A 20,246-nucleotide genomic window follows, 5' to 3' on the forward strand; every position below is an offset into this window, starting at 1 on the left:
GAAGAGTCAGTTCGACCGTCCTTTGTGTGATTGTTTGGCATTTCGTCTTTTCACGCGTTGCTAAAGTAGGCGTGTCAGGAAGAAAAATGATGTTCCCTGCAGCTGAAAAAAAATAGGCACCAGTTGGCTTCAAGGACAGAGTTGCATTTTCTTCGCGGGTGAGAACAAACCATGTTAACATACCTGCTAAACTTATTTTCTTACCGCTACATCTGTTCTTTTTATGAGAGATGAAGTCTCCTGAGAGACCAGCAAAAATTGCCAATGCTGACTGTATTTCAAGTCATCATGGCGGGGTATTGGGAAAAGTTTTCAATTAGCAATAATCACGTCTCGGTTAAACCTCATGGGCTATAATACTGCCACTGCGCAAAGTTAAAAGTCCTCAAGCGGCCAAGGATGTCACGTTCTCATGGAGCAGCTCATTTAAGGTATGGTGAGACAAAGATGACTCATCCACTCCTGCAAGGCATCATGGGAGTGACCCGACTGAAGAGTCAGACCAACCATCCTTCGGGAGATTGTTTGGCATTTTGTCTTTTCACGCGTTGCTAAAGTAGGCGTGTCAGGAAGATAAACGACGTTTCCTGCAGCTGAAAAATAGGCACCAGTTAGCTTCAAGGTCACAGTTCCTTTTTCTTCGCGGGTGAGAACAAATCAGAAAACCGGAGAGGACCAAGTTGACAGTCCACCGTGCGAACACTGTGGACCAACCCCCTATTAGGCAGCCCACCTATCGAGTTTCCCTGGAGGTGCAGGCGGATATAAAGCGGGAGACTTGTGAGATGTTGTATTTGGGAGTCATCCAAAAGTCCCAAAGTGCATTGGCGTCCCCTGTAGTTCTGGTACAAAAGAATCGGATGCCCAGATCTGAATGGACTACAGGAGGTTGACCACCATCACAGTGTCCGATGGTTATCCGATGCCCCGCATTGATGAGCTTTTAAACCAGCTGGCTAGTGCCCAGTACATCACTATCATGGATCAGAGTTGGGGGTATTGGCAAATACCGATGACCACAGAAGCAGTATGCTTTCATCACCCCATTCGGACTCTATGAGTCCAGGGTGATGCCGTTTGGCATGAAAAATGCTCCAGCCACTTTCCAATGCTTAGTTGACCAGCTGCTTGCCATCTTCAGCCCCACTTGGGAGTAAAACTTGGCGCACCTGCCGCGGGTGCTCAGGGTGATCCAGGCCGCAGGTCTGACCGTCAAGCCTGGAAAGAGCCAGATCAGAATGCTAGTGGTGCAGTTCCCAGGGCCCCCCCAAGTAGGAGTAGAAACGCTAAAGCCAGAGCCCAGGAAGGTGGATGCCATCCTGGCCTGGCCCATCCCCAATCCAGTTCACCTTTCACACTCCTTTTTTTTAAAAGTATCAGAAACTTACCTATTCATTTCTTCTGGAATAATAAACACCCAAGACTAGCATACTGACAGTTTAACTAAACAAAACTTAAAGGGGTTGTCCCGCGAAAGCAAGTGGGGTTCAGCACTTCTGTATGGCCATATTAATGCACTTTGTAATGTACATCGTGCATTAATTATGAGCCATACAGAAGTTATTCACTTACCTGTTCCGTTGCTAGCGTCCTCGTCGCCATGGTGGCGTCTAATTTCAGCGTCTAATCGCCCGATTAGACGCGCTTGCGCAGTCCGGTCTTCTCCCTGGTGAATGGGGTCGCTTGTGCCGGAGAGCTGGTCCTCGTAGCTCCGCCCCATCACGTGTGCTGATTCCAGCCAATCAGGAGGCTGGAATCGGCAATGGACTGCACAGAGCCCACGGTGCACCGTGGGAGAAGACCCGCGGTGCATCGTGTGTGAAGATCCCGGTGGCCATCTTAGTAAGGTAAGGAAGAAGTTGCCGCAGCGCGGGGATTCGGGTAAGTACTAAACGGGTTTTTTTTTAACACATGCATTGAGTTTGTCTCGCGCCGAACGGGGGGCCTATTGAAAAAAACAAAAACCCGTTTCAGCGCGGGACAACCCCTTTAAGGGTTTGCCTTTGTAGATATTAGAGATGAGCGAACGTGCTCGACCACGCCCCTTTTTCGCCCGAATACCGCGATTTCCGAGTACTTCCGTACTCGGGCGAAAAAATTCGGGGGGCGCCGTGGCGGCACGGGGGATAGCAGTGGGGAGTGGGGGGGAGAGAGAGAGGGCTCCCCCCTGTTCCCCGCTGCTACCCCCCGCACCGCCACGCCTCTCCCCGCCCCCCGGCGCCCCCCGAATCTTTTCACCCGAGTACTGAAGTACTCGAAAATGGTGGTACTCGGGTGCGTAAGTACTCGAAACGAGTACGTTCGCTCATCTCTAGTAGATATACAAATATAAAAAGCAGGTCATCTTCCCCACTGGCTCTATTGTCATAAACTGCCCCTTACATCAACATTGAAACAACTTTTCTAATACAAATCAACCCACTTTGTTTATTGTCACCTGTAATTCCTTCTAAGAACCTTGAAACTGTTAGTGAAATCACAAAGGGTACCTTGCAAACTTGTAAGTCCGTTCATTTAAATCAAGTCACCTGCTCACCACCCCTCATCCTGGACATCTAAAAATGAGTGTCAGAGAATCCATGTTACAGAGTCAAAAAAAAAGAGTCATAATGTCCACCTGTAGTAATAAATAGCCAATGTACCCTTTAAGGAATAGTGTCCCTGTCAGGACTTGAATCTTGGAGCTCCTGTACTCCAGGTGACAGATCTTCCTAGTGAGCAATCTAGCCCTTTGGATAATCTACTTCCTATTTTCCTGTCTGGCTTTGCCTCGTTTCTCTGGATTACGCACACTATAAAAGTTTGGCCCTACCACTCCCTCAGTGCATGTTTATTGTGCTCTGAGCCTTTAGCCTCTACTTCTACCAGCTTCTACCTCTACTTGCAACCTTTAAAAGAAGATTGTCATTTGTGTACTGACCACTGGCTTGTTCTGGACTATGTCTATGATGAATCCTCTGTACTGCATTGCCCTCTTTGTGTACCGACTAGAGATGAGCGAACGTGTTCGGCTCCGCCCCTTTTCGCCCGGACACCGAACTTCGCGAGGAATTCCGTGTTCGGGCGAAAAAAGTTCGGGGGTCGCCGTGGCAGCGCGGGGGGTTGCGGCGGGGAGTGGGGGGGAGAGGGAGAGAGAGAGGGCTCCCCCCTGTTCCCCGCTGCTGCCGCCCGCGCCGCCGCGCCTCTCCCCGCCCCCCGGCGCCCCCCGAATACTTACGCGCGAACACGGAAGTCCTCGGAAAAGCCGGTGTCCGGGTGCGTAAGTGTTCGTTAAGAACACGTTCGCTCATCTCTAGTACCGACCATGGGCTTGTTTTGGACTATGTCACTGCTGAATCCTCTGTACTGCATATTGCCCTCTTTGTGTTCTAAACACTGGCTTGTTTCTGACTACGTATTTGCTGAATCCTTTGTACTGCATCACCGTATCTGTGTACCAACCCCCGGCTTGCCTGACCACATTACCCACCCTTGCTAGCTACCACCCAAGACTCTAATCCAGCGCCAGAATCGTGGCAGTGCTCTGAAGGAATATATAGCCATAATGTCCATCTGTAGAAATATATAAACCATACTGCCCCTGTTGTCATAAATAGCCATATTAAAAACAGGAAATTCTGTTACCCTTGCTAAGCCATCATGTGTGAGACTACAACATGACATAAAGCTATGATTGATTGAAACCTGCATCCTTGATCATTTATGGCTCCAAAGTAGCTCATATCCCAATCATGCAAATCAGTTTTTCGCAATATGTATAATGGACATTCTTGACTGCTCTATTTGTGGATAGTGAGAGTAACTTGCTAGAGATAAAACCCCATCCATAATTAACACAGATAACACTAGCAATCTGTAAAAAATACCCTTGTTATTTCCAGCCTAAAATGGGCCAAAGTTGATCCAAATCTACAGCTCCTAGGAAACTTACGAATTGTTTCCCTTCTAGTCCTGATAGCACCAGTGGAGATTCTTATAATCACAGCTCAAAACTGGAACAAATAGCAGCCACTTCTCAGGAACAACGTTTTCCTCTACTGTCTTTTCCTCTTCTGAAACAGTGAAACAAAGCCCTGTTTCTGTGGGATTCTGAAATCTGTATTCCCTGCTGACTTTCTTCAATACTTTCTCCACGTTACTTCCATACTGAGCGTTAAGGCACCATGTCCAGCACAGATGCAAGTTAGTTTTTACACGGGACAAAAACTTCAGAAAATCCCACATAAAACCCAAAAAAAATCACCCCAACATAATCAAAGGGAAAAGATTGGGAATCTAGCCCTGACAGCCAAAAGGAGGGGAAATAGCCCTGCCTAAGTAAGGCGACTGTCTTGACAAGGTTGACCCCACGTCCCAAACCCAGGCAACCTTTACTGATCCTGGATAGACGCAAGAAATGACAATGCTAAGGTGGTGACAACTAATGGCAGTAGGAGCAAAGGCAAAAACAATACTAACATATAAATCAATACATCAACTACTTAGCTTGACGGTGATGGCAACACCACGGAAAAAATGAATTGTCAGGACTTGAATCTGGGAACTCCTGTGCTAAAGGAAGCAGCTCTACCTATTGAGCAGTCCAGCATTTTAGACAGCTCCCCTGCTGAATCATAACCTAGTCCTTGCTCTGGTTATTCCAGCTCCTCCTGATTTACTCCGCTCTGCTCCCTTGATTGGACTTTCTTTATAAACCTGTCCCTAACTTGCATGATTATTGTGCTTCCAGTCAATACTCAAGCTTCACCACCTGCCTGTGCCTCCAAACTGCGAATTGATACTACCTGTTACCGACCTCTGGCCTTCCTCTGACTACACTACATGCCTGCTACTTTGTAATGCAAACGGATACTACCATTACTGACCTCCGGCTTCACATTGACTACGCTATTTGTTCGCCCGGGTTCCATTAAGAGAATCCAAACCCGCACTAGATTCTTACAATCACATTACAGCTGCCCAGGGTAGAATGTGTCAAATAATAAGGCATACCTGCTGTCATATACAATCTGAGAATAATATGCAGGTATGATCCAGTTTACAAGTTGTTAAAGAAATGAGAGACAAGTGGTTGAAGGAGCACGTGCAGAAGTAAGATACTTTGTGGAATAACACTTTTCCAAGTTTAATTCAGCAAATTGGTTCAAGTTGGTAGGAGGATAGATATGGGTATAGTACAAGTTATCCTCCAAATATTGCTGATATTGCTTGAAGCCTAATTAGGTTTTAACCTACTATTGTATTGTCTTCCACAAGCCTTACAGGTATGTACATATGGACAGACAGGGAAAGTATTCCACAATAAATAACACGGTACTCTTCTCTGAACAGTTATCCAAATTAATCTTATGGCAATGTAATGTGTTATGATTTATTTCCTTGTCCTGGATTTCATCTAATTGTAGGATGGGGTAATGCAGGAAATAGGGACAGGATGGTGGCATGGGCATGCATCTTTACGGAAGTAATACTCATGGTGAAGGTGACAGAGTTCCCTGTAGATGCTAGGGAAAGACTCTAGGAAAACATGATGGAAAAGCTAAAATTGAAGCATTAGTGTCCTACTAAGGTTGAACCCAAAGGGAATTGTAACCCTCTTAATTTCATAATTAGAGATGAGCGAACGTACTCGTCTGAGCTTGATACTCGTTCGAGTATTAGCGTGTTCGAGATGCTCGTTACTCGAGACGAGTACCACGCGATGTTCGAGTTACTTTCACTTTCATCTCTGAGACGTTAGCGCGCTTTTCTGGCCAATAGAAAGACAGGGAAGGCATTACAACTTCCCCCTGCGACGTTCAAGCCCTATACCACCCCCCTGCAGTGAGTGGCTGGCGAGATCAGGTGTCACCCGAGTATATAAATCGGCCCCTCCCGCAGCTCGCCACAGATGCATTCTGACATAGTTCAGGGAAAGTGCTGCTGGTGCCGGAGCGGCTATAGGGAGAGCGTTAGGAGTTATTTTAGGCTTCAAGAACCCCAACGGTCCTTCTTAGGGCCACATCTAACCGTGTGCAGTAGTGTGGAGGCTGCTTTTTGCAGTGTTGCACTTTTTTTTTTTTTTTGTATATCGGCCGTGCAGAGCATTGCGTCCTGCAGTAATTTTACATTGTCCAGGGCCAGTAGTGGTGAGGCAGGGACAGAAGACATATTTAGTGTATATAGGCAGTGGTCCTTTCCAAAAACATTTGGGAAAAAAAATCTATTTGGGCTGCCTGTGACCGTCCTCTGTGTACTGGGTCTCTGCTGGGGGTAGTTGTCCTAATTCATACGCAGCCAGCTAAGTGTTACAGCAGGCTTGCGCAAAATTCTTTCCTGCCTCTGCTGTGCGTTCCATAAGCGAAGTCAGCCTCCAACCACAGGCCAATAAGCGGCACATTTAATTACAGCGTTCTGTTTCTGCACTACTGGTAATACACCATGCTGAGGGGTAGGGGTAGGCCTAGAGGACGTGGATGCGGGCGAGGACGCGGAGGCCCAAGTCAGGGTGTGGGCACAGGCCGAGCTCCTGATCCAGGTGTATCGCAGCCGACTGCTGCGGGATTAGGAGAGAGGCACGTTTCAGGCATCCCCACATTCATCTCACAATTAATGGGTCCACGCGGTAGACCTTTATTAGAAAATGAGCAGTGTGAGCAGGTCCTGTCGTGGATGGCAGAAAGTGCATCCAGCAATCTATCGACCACCCAGAGTTCTGCGCCGTCCACTGCTGCAACTCTGAATCCTCTGGCTGCTGCTGCTCCTTCCTCCCAGCCTCCTCACTCCATTACAATGACACATTCTGAGGAGCAGGCAGACTCCCAGGAACTGTTCCCGGGCCCCTGCTCAGAATGGCCAGCAATGGTTCCTCTCCCACCGGAGGAGTTTGTCGTGACCGATGCCCAACCTTTGGAAAGTTCCCAGGGTCCGGGGGATGAGGCTGGGGACTTCCGGCAACTGTCTTAAGAGCTTTCAGTGGGTGAGGAGGACGATGACGATGAGACACAGTTGTCTATCACTCAGGTAGTAGTAATTGGAGTAAGTCCGAGGGAGGAGCGCACAGAGGATTCGTAGGAAGAGCAGCAGGACGATGAGGTGACTGACCCCACCTGGTTTGCTACGCCTACTGAGGACAGGTCTTCAGAGGGGGAGGCAAGTGCAGCAGCAGGGCAGGTTGGAAGAGGCAGTGCAGTGGCCAGGGGTAGAGGCAGGGCCAGACCGAATAATCCACCAACTGTTTCCCAAAGCGCCCCCTCGCGCCATGCCACCCTGCAGACGCCGAGGTGCTCAAAGGTGTGGCAGTTTTTCACTGAGAGTGCAGACGACCGACAAACAGTGGTGTGCAACCTTTGTCGCGCCAAGATCAGCTGGGGAGCCACCACCACCAGCCTCACCACCACCAGCATGCGCAGACATATGATGGCCAAGCACCCCACAAGGTGGGACGAAGGCCGTTCACCGCCTCCAGTTTGCACCGCTGCCTCTCCCCCTGTGCCCCAACCTGCCACTGAGATCCAACCCCCCTCTCAGGACACAGGCACTACCGTCTCCTGGCCTGCACCCACACCCTCACCTCCGCTGTGCTCGGCCCCATCCACCAATGTCTCTCAGCGCACCGTCCAGCCGTTGCTAGCGCAAGTGTTGGAGCGCAAGCGCAAGTACGCCGCCTCGCACCCGCACGCTCAAGCGTTAAACGTCCACATAGCCAAATTTATCAGCCTGGAGATGCTGCCGTATAGGGTTGTGGAAACGGAGGCTTTCAAAGGTATGATGGCGGCGGCGGCCCCGCGCTACTCAGTTCCCAGTCGCCACTACTTTTCCCGATGTGCCGTCCCAGCCCTGCACGACCACGTCTCCCGCAACATTGTACGCGCCCTTATCAACGCGGTTACTGCCAAGGTCCACTTAACAACGGACACGTGGACAAGCACAGGCAGGCAGGGCCACTATATCTCCCTGACGGCACATTGGGTGAATTTAGTGGAGGCTGGGACAGAGTCAGAGCCTGGGACCGCTCACGTCCTACCCACCCCCAGAATTGCGGGCCCCAGCTCGGTGGTGGTATCTGCGGCGGTGTACGCTTCCTCCACTAAACCACCCTCCTCCTCCTCCTATGCAACCTCTGTCTCGCAATCAAGAGGTGTCAGCAGCAGCACGTCGCCAGCAGTCGGTGTCGCGCGGCGTGGCAGCACAGCGGTGGGCAAGCGTCAGCAGGCCGTGCTGAAAATACTCAGCCTAGGAGAGAAGAGGCACACGGCCCACGAACTGCTGCAGGGTCTGACAGAGCAGACCGACCGCTGGCTTGCGCCGCTGAGCCTCCAACCGGGCATGGTCGTGTGTGACAACGGCCGTAACCTGGTGGCGGCTCTGCAGCTCGGCAGCCTCACGCACGTGCCATGCCTGGCCCACATCTTTAATTTGGTGGTTCAGCGCTTTCTGAAAAGCTACCCACGCTTGTCAGACCTGCTTGGAAAGGTGCGCCGGCTCTACGCACATTTCCACAAGTCCCACACGGACGCTGCCACCCTGCGCACCCTGCAACATCGGTTTCATCTGCCAGTGCACAGACTGCTGTGCGACGTGCCCACACGGTGGAACTCTACGCTCCACATGTTGGCCAGGCTCTATGAGCAGCGTAGAGCTATAGTGGAATACCAACTCCAACATGGGCGGCACAGTGGGAGTCAGCCTCCTCAATTCTTTACAGGAGAGTGGGCCTGGTTGGCAGAAATCTGCCAGGTCCTTGGAAACTTTGAGGAGTCTACCCAGATGGTGAGCGGCGATGCTGCAATCATTAGCGTCACCGTTCCTCTGCTCTGCCTCTTGAGAACTTTCCTGCAAAGCATAAAGGCAGACGCTTTGCGCTTGGAAACAGAGGCGGGGGAAGACAGTATGTTGCTGGATAGTCAGAGCACCCTCCTGTCTATATCTCAGCACGTTGAGGATGAGGAGGAGGGGGAAGAGACAGCTTGGCCCAATGCTGAGGGTACCCATGCTGCTTGCCTGTCATCCTTTCAGCGTGTATGGCCTGAGGAGGAGGAGGAGGAGGATCCTGAAAGTGATTTTCCTAGTGCAGACAGCCATGTGTTGCGTACAGGTACCCTGGCACACATGTCTGACTTCATGTTAGGATGCCTTTCTCGTGACCCTCGCGTTACACGCATTCTGGCCACTACGGATTACTGGGTGTACACACTGCTCGACCCACGGTATAAGGAGAACCTTTCCACTCTCATAACCGAAGAGGAAAGGGGTTCGAGAGTGATGCTATACCACAGGACCCTGGCGGACAAGCTGATGGTAAAATTCCCATCCGACAGCGCTAGTGGCCGAAGGCGCAGTTCCGAGGGCCAGGTAGCAGGGGAGGCGCAGAGATCAGGCAGCATGTACAGCACAGGCAGGGGAACACTCTCTAAGGCCTTTGACAGCTTTCTGGCTCCCCAGTCAAGGCTGACTGGGGAGCACTGTAAAAGGATGGTGAGGGAGTACGTAGCCGATCACACGACCGTCCTCCGTGATGCCTCTGCCCCCTACAACTACTGGGTGTCGAAGCTGGACACTTGGCCTGAACTCGCTCTGTATGCCCTGGAGGTGCTTGCTTGTCCTGCGGCTAGCGTCTTGTCAGAGAGGGTGTTTAGTGCGGCTGGGGGAATCATCACGGATAAGCGTACCCGCCTGTCAACCGACAGTGCCGACAGGCTTACACTTATCAAGATGAACAAAGCCTGGATTTCCCCAGACTTCTCTTCTTCATCAGCGGACAGCAGCGATACCTAAACAATACGTAGGCTGCACCCGCGGATGGAAGCATTGTTCTCTATCACCATCAAAAACGTGAACCTTTTAGCTTCATCAATCTGTGTATAATATTCATCCTCCTCCTCCTGCTCCTCCTCCTGAAACTTGACGTAATCACGCCGAACGGGCAATTTTTCTTAGGCCCACAAGGCTCAGTCATATAACTTTTGTAAACAATTTTTATACGTTTCAATGCTCATTAAAGCGTTGAAACTTTCACCTGAACCAATTTTTATTTTAACTGGGCTGCCTCCAGGCCTAGTTACAAATTAAGCTACATTAACCAAAGCGATTAATGGGTTTCACCTGCCCTCTTGGTTGGGCATGGGCAATTTTTCTGAGGTACATTAGTACTGTTGGTACACCAATTTTTTGGGGCCCTCGCCTACAGTGTAAACCAATTAATTTTTTGCCCACCTGCATTAAAGCTGACGTTACATCAGCTGTGCTGGGCACTGCAATGGGAGATATTTATGTACCACCGGTGGGTTCCAGGGAGCCACCCATGCTGTGGGTCCACAGGGAGTTGTAACTGCATGTGTCCACTTCTAAAGAACCCCAGTCTGACTGTGGCATGCAGTGTGGGCCGAAGCCCACCTGCATTTAATCAGACGTTACCTCAGCTGTGATGGGCACTGCAATGGGATACATTTATGTACAGCTGGTGGATTCCAGGGAGCCACCCATGCTGTGGGTGCACACGGAATTCCCATTGCGGAGTTGTACCTGCCTGTGACTATTTATAAAAAACCGCGGTCTGACTGGGGCATGCAGACACCTTGACAGAATGAATAGTGTGTGGCACATAGGTTCCCCATTGCTCCTGATGGCGGTGGCACAGGATTATATTTCTCATTGCTTCTGTACAGCATTGTGGGCTATCGCCCCGCCCCTTTTAAAGAGGGTCGCTGCCTAGCCGTGCCAACCCTCTGCAGTGTGTGCCTGCGGTTCCTCCTCATGGCAGACGCACTTATAAATAGACATGAGGGTGGTGTGGCATGAGTGCAGCTGAAGGCTGCGCAGGGACAGTTTGTTGTGCGCTGTGGACACTGCGTCGTGCGGGGGGGGGGGGGGGGTTGGGTAGCATGTAACCCAGGAGAAGTGGCAGCGGAGTGTCATGCAGGCAGTGATTGTGCTTTGTTGGAGGTAGTGTGGTGCTTAGCTAAGATATGCATTGCTAATGAGGGCTTTTCAGAAGTAAAAGTTGTTTGGGGGGGGCACTCTTGCCGCTATTGTGGCTTAATAGTGGGACCTGGGAACTTGAGATGCAGCCCAACATGTAGCCCCTCGCCTGCCCTATCCGTTGCTGTGTCGTTCCCATCACTTTCTTGAATTGCCCAGATTTTCACAAATGAAAACCTTAGCGAGCATCGGCGATATACAAAAATGCCTGGGTCGCCCATTGACTTCAATGGGGTTTGTTACTCAAAACGAACCCTCGAGCATCGCGATAATTTCGTCCCGAGTAACGAGCACCCGAGCATTTTGGTGCTCGCTCATCTCTATTCATAATCTTTAATTGCTCTGCGCACAAATAGGTCCAGTTGGTGTACGATTGGGCTATTTATCGAGGGAACAGCAATAGACACCACAACCGTGATATCTTTTAAGACCATTACCGTTAGTCGTAGTAGCTCCCATAATATGTTTCATTTTTTGTATGAAGAAATTTGGAAAGAGGTTCCTATCTCCACCACTGCTAGAAATAGGTTTTTGGAACTGGCAGAGAATACAGCAGATACTATGAACGTCACTTCATGCTATGTTTGTGGAGGAACCAATATGGGGAATCATTGGCCATAGGAAGTAGAGGAATTAGATTTTGATGTAACATTTATCAGAGTAGGTTGTTAAAAAGGAGAAAGACGGAATGAGTTTTGGATACTTCAATAATTGGTAAATACTATGTATACAGAACAGGGAGCAAATACTATGTCTCTGTAGGGGAACCGACATGTATAGGTCAGATGGTACAGAGAGGACCCACTGGTGGGGAGCTCCAAATGAAACTCAAGTAAACCCATTCCCCTTTTCAAAAGTTCAGTAAGATAGTGAGCACCTGGAATGATTCTAATATAGACATCACCTAGGAAACTTCCCTGGGACTGCATTGAACATACAGAAGAAAGGCTTACACCATACTGCCCAAAATGAGGCAGGGCTTATGTGTATTGAGTACACTTGCTCCTATACCATTTGCGTAAGGCCAGCTTCCCACGGCCGTGACGGGCTCTGCCACGGCGGAGCCTGTCACAGCGCACCCCAGAGACCCCAATATTTACCTCCGGATCCAGCGTCTTCCGTCCCGCATGACGCTTCGGCGCGCATGCACAATAGAGGGCGTGATGCACCGCAGCATCATGTGATACGCCAGCTGCGCCTTATGACACGCCCACAGCGTCACATCACGCGCCGGCCGCGTCATATGACGCGGCTGGCGGTGGGCGGGGAAGCGGTTTCACGCTATCTTCTGCTGTGCTACAGCGGAAGATAGTCTGACGGACGGCTTCCATTGACTGCAATGGAAGCCGTCTGTGTGTACACCTGCGGCAAATAGAGCATGCCACGGGTGAGGACGGGTGATTTCACGGTGCAGAATTCCGTGATGGAATTCCGCACTGTGAGCATTGAGATATTAGGTTCAATAGAACCTAATAGCTGTGGGCAACGCGGCGGATTTTCACCGTGTATTACGCGGCAAAAATCCGTGCGTGGGAAGGAGCCCTTAATGCTGCGGTTGTTTGGTTTTTTTAAAATCAATTTTTATTAAAGATTTTTCAGACTTTTCATACTGCGTGCGTTTTTTTTATATGAATGTCAATGGGACTTTCTAATGTTAAAAACTCATTGCAAGTATGGGCTTTGCGATATTTGTGCGATGCGTTTTTAACAATAGAAAGTCGCATTGACATTTGGGTTAAAGAGTGTGTGGGAGCCCTAAAGCCTTCACTCTTCCTCCTGCCTCTGAGACAGGGGAAATCATTGGGAGCATCGGTGTTTATAGATCAACTGTACATGGCAAAAAGGGACTAGAGAATATGTAGCTGGAAAAATGAGGAATGGCATCCCCGAAAGAAATATCCAATACTATGACCCTACTTCCTGGGTTGAAGATGGCTCATGGAATATAGGACTCCTATATACATGCTGAATGGTATAATTAGATTGCAGGCAGTGGTAGAGATTATTACCAATGAGACTTCAAAAGCTTGAAAAATACTTGCAAGGACTTCTGGTTCTGGCACCATGCTGTGAGGACCATGGGTGCAGAGCGCTGCTACCCCCACTGGGAAAACCACTACAAACCCACTAACTAATCTGCTCCCATGGCAGCCTTGCCATCTCCTGACCTGCAGTGCTGATAGGGATACAATCTGCGGAGTAAGCGAGGGAATCACCCGAGGTGTGGAGCAGCAAAAAGGCTCCTTCACACACTCCCAGCAGACTCTGCCTTTCCTTCCTTCCCCTTTGCACGCTAGCAGTACAGCACAGTGGGTACCCTCATCCCCTCTTACCCAGGGAACTGATAGTGGAGCTATGAAACCGCTGCCCCTGGCATGGTGTAATTCCTACTTGGAGCACTGCAGCCTCCAGGGACCCTTTGCCTGGCATTTGGGTGTGAGGTGAGGGATGGTTTCAGCAGCCTCTCCATCTCCTGGAGATCTCCTAGAGCTGTGAAGTTGAGATACAGAAATCATGCTGTGAGGAGCTGAGAAGACCTATGTCTCCCCCATGTGGTCAGGAAGAGAATAGCACCTCACAAAGATATTCTTCATGAATTGAGTGCATGCTGCCCTCTACTGGGCATTGATCAACACTGCAACAGTCTGGAAAGTATTTTCTCTTCGATACCTATACAAACTCACAATATTTTTACAGAATTAATGAAATAGGTGGACTCTGCTGCTTTGTGACTAACGGAGGACTTTATTCTCAAAAAGGGGCTGTAATAAAACAAAAAAAGGACAATATCACTACAAAGAGTTCTCACAAGATGGAATCACGAGGTAATGATGACTCTCCCCAGCCTTTATCTTCCCTCCACTCCACATCTCCCCAGGCCGTCTGCTGGAGAAGATGATCGGGGAAATGCTACTATGGCAGATTATAAACAGCTGCCAATTGAGGTGGCCAAACTGATCTCCCCAGGTATTCAGGAAACATTGCTGCTCTCTATTGCAGGATCACTTCGCCAACTCCAGAAGGAGATCCAGCAGCATGGAATGTGACTCTATGACGTGGAGCTCTCGAAGGCAATGGACCTGTTGCATTGCAAAAGGGCCCTTAGCTAATCTAGCCATCAATCTCCACAATTTATTATGGAATTTGAATAACTGGGCATCTTTATATAGGCTAATACCCATGGACGGATTTATGCCGCGTTCCCTGCGGCGGAATAATGCAGCTTTTAGGTTCTTTTGAACTTAATGGCTCAGTCCTCACATGCGGGATTCTGCTGACGATATACACCGAGGGAAAAAAATCACGGCATGTTGTTAAGAAAATTGTAGATCAATATATCAGTTAATTGCTTTTGCTATTAGATTGTAGATTGGAAAGATATAGCATCCTGCTAGTATGAGTAGTGAAGGGGTTAATTGTAACCATTTCTATACACCAGTGAGTGGTACTGGATAGGACAGAAGATAGGAAAGTCCTCTACACCCCCTCCCTTGCATTTCTTCCTAATGAAACAATAACGGTTACTTTGCCTGTTATAGTTACACCTTAAAAGGTGTGAACTTACCTTAAACATTTCAGTTATAGCCTATCATGTATTCTTATTAGTTTTGGAGGTACAGATAGTCCCCTACATGCGAACATTCGAGATACGAACTTCGCAAGTTACGAACAATCTGTCCTGCACAGTATGATGTAATGCTATGGCTCAGTATGATGTAATGCTATGGCATTACATCATACTGTGCAGGGACACGACAGGCTTCTATCAAGCCTGAGAAGCCTGTCCGGTCAGATCGTGTGACACTGTGCGGTTGCTAGGCAGCCTGGGGCCTTCTGAAAGGCCCTATGGCTGCCTATGCAGAGCGCCTATGAAGCCATACGCCTGATAGGCACTTTGCATAGGCAGCCCTGGGGCCTTTCAGAAGGCCCCCGGCTGCCTAGCAACCGCATAGCATCTCGCGGTCTTATCGCGGGACACTGTACGGGCTCCCTGAACATCGGGTGCCGTCTGTTTCTTATAGCCGGCACCCGGCGACAGCAGTTCCAACAAGCCCCGCGGTATGTAAAATGTTAACAGTTCCGACGAGCCGCGCGTCTCGTCGGAACTGCTGTCGCCGGGTGTCCGCTTTAAGAACAGACGGCACCCAACGCTGTACGGAGCGGGATCCACCCGCGATCCCGCTCCATACTAACATTTGTTTGGACATACGAACAAATGGACTTGCGAACAGGTTCCTGGAACGGAACCTGTTCGCAAGTAGGGGACCATCTGTATATACTTTTCCTGTGATGTCACTTTTGATATATATACAACATGCAACTTTGAATACATTAGAAATCATTTGATACCACAACAGGCTCGTGTGATTTGTATGTCTCTTAGGGGCCCATGCTTCTAAACGGGATCTGAGATTGTCTTCTCCTTTGTAAACAAAACAAATTCTCACCACAAGTTCTGTTTTTCCACGATCACCAGCAGGGACTTTTTTGTTTACCCCGCAGCATAAAACCGCGGGCATATCCTGCTCTGTCCATGGGCAGGAGGCCTAAGATTGTTTTAGTGTTTCCTGTTTGGTCAACCACGTCTCATAGGCTAGTTTGGCTTCTTGCCACATCTGTTGGGTTTGTGGGTTAGGAGAGGATTGGCAGGAGTTGTACACAATACGCAACTGCGAACTGTATTGTTTTATCTTGTTCGCGATAGTTCTTTTTGGGATGCGTACATACGCCATAGTGTTTCCCCGAATGAGCACCTTCGCAGTGTCCCATATCAATTGAGGATCATTTAGATGATGTTCATTATCAGAGATAAATCCAAACTACCAACTTTGGAGTAAGTTTTGAAAATTTTCATCAGTGGCTAAATACGATAAGAACCTCCACAGGTAGTCATTTCCCTAGGAATCTGGGCCTGCAGATCCATAACCACTGGGGCGTGATCCAAGATTATTAAATTTTCAATAGAGAGCTCATTAGTTCTAAGGAGGAACTTTGGGGACACCAAAAAGTAGTCAATTCTGGAGCATGAATCATGAGAATAATGAGTACAAGGCCTTCCCTCTGGATTGCTAAACGCCACACATCCATAAAGGGTTGCCATGTTGCAAAGGCATTGAAGATCTTATCTTGTGATCTATTTGTGGGGCGTGACTATGTCTATCCTCGGCAGAATTAATGACAGCATTAAAATCACCCTGTTACGGCACTCTGCCCCCGAGCGCCAGGTGGGGTGCTCTGAACTTCCCGCACCCCACTGTCCCTGCCTACTTGCCTCGGCCCTGGCTAACCCCAGGCGGACAACTGGGCGGCGGTCTCTGCACTAGCTAGGGACCTGGCGACTACCTAGATGGAACTACTAACGGGGGACAGAGTGCCGACAGAAGAGGCGGGTGGAACAGACCAACAGAACTTACAAAGCAGAGTAAGGCTGGAGATGGAGCTCACAGGCAAACTGAAAGGACACTGACGGATCATCGAAGGGACAAAAGGTTTCAATAGCGACTTATGGAATACCCTGTAGCTCGTAGGCGAGTGGGTTCACCACACGTGTGATGGCAAACGGCCCCACGTAACGTGGCGCCAGCTTCAAGGACGGGACCCGCAATTTGAGATTTTTAGAAGACAGGTATACCTTCTGTCCCACCCTGTAAGGTTCAGACACTGACAGACTCTTCCCACTACGCAACTACATACGGGCCCCCGCTGCCTCCAAGTTTCTCTGTACCTCTTTCCATACTCCCCGAAGCGTATCTATGGCGACATCAGCTGCAGGACAGACCGACCGAGTAGGGATTGCTGTAAGGAAGCGAGAATGCTAACCGTATACCCAAAAAAATGGAGACACCCCAGTGGAAGAACAAAGGCGGTTGTTTAGTGCAAACTCTGCCAACAGCAGGAACTCTGCCCACTGATGAGCCTTTTCGCTAGCAAACAACCGTAAATATTGCACTAAATCTTGGTTCTTCCTCTCATTCTGACTATTAGTCTGCGGGTGGAACGCTGGAGAGAAGGAAAGCGACGTTCCCAGGTTTCTGCAGAAGGCACGCCAAAACTGCGACACAAACTGAACCCCGCGATCAGATACAATATTTTGGGGAACCCCATGTAGGCGAATTATTTCCTTTACAAAAATCGTGGCGAATTCTTTTGCCGAGGGTAGCTTTTTTAACGCCACAAAATGTGCCATCTTTGAGAACCATTCGACCACAAAGATAGTGGTGCACTTCTGGGATTCTGGTAGGTCAATGATGAAATCTACTGATAAGTGCAACCATGGACTGGAAGGAACCGGTAGCGGTCTCAGAGGACCCTCCGGAGGACTCTTATTGCGAGCACAGACCGAGCAACCCCTCACAAAGTTGCGGATCTCCTGAGACATGCCTGGCCACCAGAAGTGTCTGGAACAAAGCTCCAGGGTCCCCTGGAACCCTGGATGCCCGGCGAGAACTGAGTGAGACTCATCCATGACTCTAGGGCGTAGGGTCTCTGGCACAAACCATCGACCTTCCGGCACCCCCGAAGGAGCGTCCTGCTGAGCATCCTGTAGTTGAGGGATGAAGTTAGACTCTACAGCTGCCGCCACCACGCCGGGGGCTAAGATATTCTCGGGAGTCATGGTCTCACTATCTGGTACCCCGAAACTCCGTGACAGGGCGTCCGCCTTCACGTTCTTCTCTCCTGGGATATATGTCACGACGAAATTAAACCTGGCGAAGAACAACGCCCACCTGGCTTGACGAGCTGTGAGTCTTTTCGCATTGGCGAGAGATACCAGATTCTTGTGATCAGTATATATGGTAATTGGGTGTCTAGCACCCTCAAGATGGTGTCGCCACTCTTCCAGAGCCCATTTGATAGCCAATAATTCATGGTTACCCACGTCGTAATTGCGCTCTGCTGAATTGAACTTCCGCGAAAAGAACGCACATGGGCTATACCCAGACCTCCCACTGACTTCCTGCGACAATACTGCTCCTGTCCCCACTTCAGACGCATCTACCTCAATAAAAAAGTGTAGTCGTGCGTCCGGCTGTATTAGCACCGGGGCAGTCGTGAATGCCCTTTTTAGACGGCTAAAGGCCTCAAGGGCTGCAGGCGACCACTTACCCAAGTCGGCCCCCTTCTTAGTCAGGTCGGTCAGAGGTTGAGCAATAACTGAGTAATTCCTAATGAATTTGCGGTAAAAATTTGCAAAACCTAAGAACCGCTGGAGAGCCTTGAGGTTGTCTGGTCTGACCCATTGGGAGAATGCTGCTACTTTATCAGACTCCATCTGAATCTCCGTGGGTGAGATTACATAACCAAGAAAGGATACTTGTTTAGAACCAAATGTACATTTCTCTAACTTGACAAAAAGTTGATACTCGCGCAAACGGGTCAGGACCAACCTCAGTTGCCGCACATGTGAGTCCCAGTCAGGCGAGTACACCAGAATGTCGTCAAGATAGATGACCAGAAATACCCCCAGGAAGTCGTGGAAGACCGCGTTCATAAAACCCTGAAACACAGCGGGGGCGATACAAAGTCCAAAATGCATGACCAGACATTCAAATGTCCTAACGGGGTGTTGAACGCCGTCTTCCATTCATCTTCCTCTCTAATGCGAATTAAATTGTAAGCCCCCTGCAAGTCCAGTTTGGAGAACCAGTGGGCCCCTACCACCTGATTCAACAAGTCAGGAATTAGGGGCAAGGAGCACTGGTTCTTCACAGTGATTTTATTCAAGGCCCGATAATCCACACAAGGCCTTAGTGTCCCGTCCTTCTCTACAAAGAAGAGACCTGCCCCGTCAGGGGACCTGGACGGCCGAATATGTCGGTTGGCCAGAGCCTCCGAGACATAGGACTTGAGGGCTTCATGCTCACGGCCTGACAAATTGAAAATGGCTCCCTTAGGTATGGGACTGTCAGGAATCAGATCAATACCACAGTCCCACTCCCTATGAGGAGGCAGAGCCTTAGACAGTTTTTTGGAGAATACATCCTGAAAGTCTGACAAATATTCCGGAATGAGCACCGTATCTGCGGAGCACACAGCTATGGTAGACAGGTGATTATGACAGGATGATCCGCAATGAGTCAATTCCCGGGTGGACCAATCAAATTGGGGATTGTGCAGTGCCAACCAGGGCATACCAAGCACCACATCAACCGACATTTTTTCCATAACCAGGAAAGACAGTTCTTCCGAGTGGAGGATCCCCACCGTGAACTGTAATCTTGGTGTCCTCCAGTGTACCAGGCCTGTAGAGAGAGGGGTAGCATCAATACTGGTAAAATGAATTGGCGTCTTCAGCGCCACAAATTCCGCCATCAGAGAACGGACAAAACACAGACTTATCAAGTTAGCGGCTGCTCCGGAATCAATAAACGCCCACCGTGATCGGGAAAAATCCCGGAATCTAACATGACACGGTACCAAAAGTTTAGGAAGTACCTGAAGTCCTAGGCGATCCTCCCTACAATCGCCTAGGACTCGGAGTTTTCCGCCGGTTCTGGCTGCGAGCGTTGAGACCTCAGTGGGCAGGTTATCACCCGATGTCCAGCTTTCCCGCAGTAAAGGCAGAGACGATGCAACAAACGGATCCGGCGTCGCACTTTGGGGTCCAGCGGATCCACCTCCATCGGCTCGGGCACAGAGACTGGTAAGGAGGAAGAGGGACCAGGGCAACCGACCTCCCTGACTCTACGGGTCTGCCTGTCCTGCTTCCTAGACCTGAGCCTCCTATCTGCCTTCACCGCTAGCTCCATAGCCTTCCTTAAAGGGGTTGTCTCGTGAAATCAAGTGGGGTTATACACTTCTGTATGGCCATATTAATGCACTTTGTAATGTACATCATGCATTAAATATGAGCCATACAGAAGTTATTCACTTACCTGCTCCGTTGCTAGCGTCCTCGTCTCCATGGTTCCGTCTAAATTCGCTGGCAGCTTGCTTTTTTAGACGCGCTTGCGCAGTCCGGTCTTCTGTTCTCAGCACGAGCCGCTTCAGTGTGCTCGCCGCTACAGCTCTTCTGCGCATGCGCAGACGAGCTGTCACTCCTCGGGAGCGCGCTGGAGCGGCCATTCTGTACCATCCTCTGTTAGAGGAAGGTGCAGAGCCGCCCAGCTGTCCCGAGAAGCCGCCCAGCTGTCCCGCCGTCCTGCCGCCCAGGTAAGTGATGGGCCGGGGGGGCTGCCGCTGGGCCGGGGGGGTTGCCGCTAGGCCGGGGGGGGCTGCCGCTAGGCCGGAGGGGGGCTGCCGCTGGGCCGGAGGGGGGCTGCCGCTGGGCCGGAGGGGGGCTGCCG

At 49.9% G+C, this 20,246-nt stretch overlaps 1 non-coding gene across 1 annotated transcript; it reads right to left on the reverse strand.

The window, feature by feature from the left end:
* Positions 1 to 236: 236 nt before the first annotated feature.
* LOC136613531 (U4 spliceosomal RNA) lies at positions 237 to 377 on the reverse strand. Its single transcript, XR_010790765.1, has one exon. It is a non-coding gene; the product is annotated as a U4 spliceosomal RNA (small nuclear RNA).
* Between the last annotated feature and the right edge of the window lie 19,869 nt (positions 378 to 20,246).

Source organism: Eleutherodactylus coqui, chromosome 2, assembly GCF_035609145.1.
Source record: "Eleutherodactylus coqui strain aEleCoq1 chromosome 2, aEleCoq1.hap1, whole genome shotgun sequence".
NCBI classification, from domain to species: domain Eukaryota; kingdom Metazoa; phylum Chordata; class Amphibia; order Anura; family Eleutherodactylidae; genus Eleutherodactylus; species Eleutherodactylus coqui.